Genomic DNA, 5,591 nt, shown 5'->3' with positions numbered 1-5,591 from the left:
GTTTTGTAGCAAAAGGAGGGGAGTGATTGACTTTGCAATCCAGGAGCTGAGGTCCCTGGGACCATCAAGGGAGAAGAGCGGAGAGCGGGACCCTACCCAGAGAAGCAGTGACGCCAGAGATGGAGGCAGAGACAATGACGTGGAGAGATGGAGCGGCTGGGAACTCTAGACCCAGAGAGGGAGAGGGGCTGTGTGCTGATGACTGGGGGGCAGGCTTGTGGGGTATATTCTTTGGTTGGTTGATGATGCATGGAGGGGATTGTAACCATGGCAAGGAAGCAATATACAATAGGATGAATGTAAAGCTAATGTTCTCCCATGTAAACTATCACATAATTCACAATAAAATATTAAAAAAAAAAAAGCCAGGTGCTAACGTGCATGTCACATGCCTCCTTCTGTGGCTGTAGACACACATCTACATTTATGCTTGCAAGGAGCTCTGGTGGCGCAGTGGGTACGCTCTGGAAACCACAGTTGCTCCTTGGAAGAGAGATGAGGCAATTTGCGTCTGTAAAGATGACAGTTTGGGAAACACTATGAGCAGTTCTACTGTGTCACTTAGGGTCACTGTGGGTCAGAATGCACTCTACGGTGGGGAGTATGGGTATGCTTGTATTCATGTGTGAAAATCGTCACACAGGACGGTCCCCACACACAGGACAGTCACTAGACAGTCCCTTCAGCAGAACTCTGGGGGTTTATGGAAAAGTTTCAAGACTTCACTATCTGGGGCATAAATGGCTGCTCCATAAATGGTCATCACTGCTCCTGGAGGCCATACCCGGACCATCTCTGTGTGGACACTGCCCTTCTGAGATGTGGTGAAGGGGTCTCCCAGCCTGACCTGTCCATCATTGTGAGGCTCAGCTGGCTCTCTCCTGGACGCCCCTCCTGGCACAGGGAGATTCAGGGGTGTCCATTGCCCGGGACCTCAGCAGGTGGCAGGCCCAACAGCCCACACTCTCTCCTACTGTCGGTTACTCTCAGGCCCTGGCCCTGGGGTCTCATCACAGAAGGGCATCACAGAGGCAGATGGTTCTAGTGGACACGGACATGTGGGTCCAACTCTAACACTGATTTGCTCATTGCAGTTTCCTGGTAACATGAGACAGCAGGTAGCAGTTTATGATCAGTCTGTCCCTGTCTGTTCCCAGCTAAGACTGACACTTAGCAGGGGCTTAGAGTGAATGGTCAGAGGGGTTACCAAACTAGAGGACTGGGCGGCAGGCAGCGACTTCACAAGCCACCTGCCACCCTTCCTCACAGATTGGGGGTGGGAGGCGGGCACCCGGGCTGGGCCTCAGACCCACCCTTCCCAGGAAGAGGTGCCCATGGACAGGTTGTGGGCCTGAAGTGCTGCTCCAGGGTAGACCAGGCCAGGTGTGCAGCAGCCCCTTCCCTGCCCCCAGAGCCACTGAGTGACCAGAGCTGGTCCAAGCCCACTCTGGAATCTGAGTAGAGGTGGCCCAGTGGCGCCCACTGCAGGTCTCTCATGGCGTGACTTAGTCCTTTGGTCACATCCATGTGCACGTCCAGGGCCTCGGGCCCAAGATCTTCATCCGGAGGACACTCAGTCCTGGGTCCCGGGAGGTTGCCAGGGGGGCCGCGTGCAGACTCTCATCCCTGTGTTTCTGGACAGAAAGCCCCCTCCTCGCTGTTTTGCTGCTCCTCCCACAGCATCGGGTCAGAGTGGTGGTCACCAGGCCAGCTTCAGAGTGCCCTGTCTCCACTCCTTCCTGTTCCACCCCACTGCCCACCCGGCAGCCACTCTGGCCCCAGTCTGGTCCTCCTGAGCCAGAGGTGGTCACTCGGAATTCAGGTGCTGAAGCGGGTTGAGGGGGCTGCAGGGACCAGACATACAAAACTGAAGCCAGATGTCGGAAAGGTCCGCAAAGAAGGGGTATGAGGGGTAGGGGGTGGGTCCGGAAGCCTGTGGCCAAATGAGACATGGATGGGGGCCTGATGGGTAGGATCAGTGACCGTGCCATAGGGGTGGGGGCCCAGCCAGGACCCCAAGGTTTAACCCCAAAAGGGGGACTTAAACCCAGGATCCAGCTTCCCTGACTCCCGCTTCCCAACCATGAAGATCAAAGTGCTGTGGGGACCAGAAGGCCTCAGGGTCAGGTATCCAGGTGCCCCCCACCGCCCAGGGACTAGACCCTGACGTTCATCCACGTTGTCAGATAGGGTGGGGCCCATACTGACCTTCCCGGGTCTGCGCCCGCCTAGGCCTTCTGCCGTCCCCCCTTTCCCCTCGTTGGCCACAAACGCCTCCCGCCTCTTTGCCAGTGCTATTAGGAGTTGGCTGCTCCGCGTAGGGTGGCCAGCAGAGGGCGCGAGAAGGGGGACTAGACCAGGAGGGAGGAGGACTAACTTCGTCCTCGCCGCTAGATCACAGGTCGCCCCTGAAGAGGCAGTTTGCGGGGCAGGAGGGCTGGGAGAGGACATTTCCCCCAGTCCCCAGCTTCTTTCCAGAACCATCCTTGCTAGCCTCGACAGAGGCACTCGCAGCCCGATCTTCGGGCTTCAGGGTCCGGGTCACCACCTCTCTCCTGCATCCCTTCGGTCGGGAACACGGGAACTCTGGCCCGGTCTCAGAGAGTGGAAACAGGCTCCCTCCGAGACACGCGGAGGCAGAGCGGGAATAGCTTAGGGCTGCGCGCGGACAGGCAGGAGAGTGAGGGGCGCCAGGAAAGACCCCGGCCCAGGGCGGCAATTGCCAAAGACACGCGCAAAACAGCTCTTCATCTGCTAGACTTGGGGGGCTTCGGCGGCTGAGTGTAGTCCCCCGTCTCTCCCCCTCCCACACCCCACCCCCGCCGATAGCCCTGTCCGGACCGGCCGACCGGGACATCTGACTGGACCGTCCCTTGTCGGCCTCTCGCGTCCTCATTCTACTCAAGACCTTCCAGCTCACCGCTTCAGCTGGTTGATTGTGTCCCCCACCCCCACTCCACCCCCGCCAGGGTGGGCTGTCGAGAAGCCCCCGGCCGTGCCGCCCATTATGGTCACTGTCCATGGTGGGACCCTCGCACGTTTTTTTCCTTGAAACTCTGGCGGTGGCATTCGCGGGTCTTCATCCCCGGAGCCCGCAGGCGGCTCCGAGAGCCATCCTGGGGCGCGTCGAGTTCCGGGATCCAGCCTGGGGCGGCGGGAGGGAACCGGGTAGGGGCGTCAATTAGTGGGCAGTCTTCGCTGGACCCTCAGCGACGCAGCTCGCAGGACCCTTATCCCAGAATTGGGAGGGAAAAAGCCCCCCCACCCCGACTCCGGCTGGGAGTCCTGGATGGCGCTGCAGGCTAATGCCCTGAACTGAAAGGTCAGTTTGAACCGTAAGGTCGGTGGTTCAAACTCACCAGCTGCTCCTTGGAAACCCTGTATAGGGTCGCTTTGAACCGGAACCGACTCGACTTTACAACAACAACAATCGCCCGGCCACGTCGCCCTCCCCCCGAACCCACCTTTCGCTCCCACCGTATTCAGCACTCGCGTGGTTCCCGACCTTCTCCTGCAACCTCATTGCCCCCACTCACCCCAAGTCGTCCCGGGAGAGCCGCGGTGCACGATCTACCCCGCACGCTCCTGTCACAGCCCAGGGAGGGCAGGAGGCGCACACAAAGTTGGGGTCCATGGGGCTCAGGGAGGTGGCCGACAGGACACTCAGGAGCCTCCAGCCCGGGTCGCGCGGACAGCGCCGGGCCCGGGTCACCGGGACTCGGCTCCGCAGCTCCTGAGCCAGAGGGGATCCGACCACGCCCATTTCCTCCTCTCCCTTCCCCTCCCCTCCACCACGCCCCTCTCCTCCCCCTCCTTCGCCCCTCCCCCGCGTAGCCGGGCTCTGTCCCCTTTCTGCTTTCGCGCTCCCAGGGTCAACGCGTGGGCCTGGTACCTCAGCCCCCGGGGAAATCCCAAGGGTCCAAACCGTGCCCGAGGTGCCACACACACACCCCCACCAGCGGCTGGGCCCTCGGATGCACATGCGCCGCGTTTCTCCGCACCAAGTGGTGCGTGAGCAAGTCCCGAGATGGCGTGTTAGCAGACCCATGGACTCCTGGGTGTGGTCGGGGAACGGGTCCCAGGGCCTTTCGAACTGGGCGTCCACGTACCACAACTTATGAGCTGGTACTCTAAGTACCCAAGGCGCCTGGGTCCCGCGAGCGCAGCCAGATCCCGGGACCTGGAGAGAAGGGAGCCCTCAAGCGCGCAGTTCAGTCCCGGAGGACAAACCCCCCGCCCCACCCCCTGCCCACGAATGCACGTCACATAAGCTCCCGAAACTCGCCCGTGCGCTCACGCGAGGCAAGGCAGCCACGAATACTCTCCCAGCCCCGCGGGGAGGTAGATGCAAGTGAGCTGAGGCCTCAACCCTGTGGTCCGAACCTCGAATGGTGCTCTAGGCCGAGACTGCGACCTTGCGCATGGACCCGTGGTGCCAATCCCTCTCGCCAACTGCACAAAACGAAAACCATCCCTTGAGAGGTGCGGCGCCGGTGGGCGTGGGGCCCTTGCACAGAGCGGCAAGGGTCGTCTTCGCTCGCGACAGGGAAACCCTGGCGGGCGGCGTGAAACAGGAAAGTCGATGCTAATGAACTGCCCGGACCCCAAAGAGGTCCATGGTCCCAGTCCACTAAACAGTGATCAGTGCGCACACTTGGGGGAGAATTGAAATGTTTCGCTCCCTGTTAGCGCTGGACCACATACTTGACGACACTTAGCAGCGACTAACCACAGGTCTACGGTTCAAACCCACTAGTCGCTCATCGGAAACGCTATACAGGGTCGCTGTGAGTCGGAATCTACAACTGACCACAAGGCTGACGTTTTAAACTCACCTACTGGCGTCCTGGTGTGGCGCTGTGGGTTAATGCGCCAGACTGCAAAGCCGTTTGAACTGTACAGTTGGCTGTTCAAGTTCACCAGCTTCTCCTCGGAAAACCTATACAGGGTCACTATGGGTCAGAACCGACTCGACGGTACTTAACAACAATAGCTGCTCCTTGGAGGAATCCTGCTGTGGCCCTTTAAGATAATGTACTGGACCACAAGGTCAGCTTGAGCTGCAAGGTGGGCAGTTCAACCCTCCCCACCCCCCCAGCTGCTCCTCGGAAACCCTATACAGGGTCACTTTGAGATGAAACGAACTCGACGGTACTTGGCAACAACACCATTCGTTAATACGGACGTCAAGATTCAGCAGTTGCAGATTACTCAAGTCGCCGAGACGGGACCATGCTCAGCATTTGCCCATTCGATTGCCCTAGTTCTTATTCGAACCCTCACAGCAATTCAGCGGGAGCGGGACGAGGGTTGTAACTAGGGAAGGACACCAGGGTCATTAGGCCCACAAGCCAATTTAAAGGCCGTACTTCGGCCCACTTATGCTGCGTGAAAGGCTGCACATGTCACCCAGCGCATCCTGTGCTTTGGGGGCTCTGGGTACCCCGACCTTCTTCCGACCCGCCGCTGTGTTTTCTGGGCGAAGTCGCTGGACAAGACAGTAGCTCCGGGCTCGGGCTACCTCCGGGGAACCGAGCTGGGAAACGCCCCACGGGAAGGCGAGAGCTGCTTCAAAGCTGCAAACCATCCTG

This window comes from Chrysochloris asiatica, unplaced genomic scaffold, assembly GCF_000296735.1.
Source record: "Chrysochloris asiatica unplaced genomic scaffold, ChrAsi1.0 scaffold00105, whole genome shotgun sequence".
In the NCBI taxonomy this organism is placed as follows: domain Eukaryota; kingdom Metazoa; phylum Chordata; class Mammalia; order Afrosoricida; family Chrysochloridae; genus Chrysochloris; species Chrysochloris asiatica.
Note: the sequence above shows the minus strand (reverse complement) of the source record.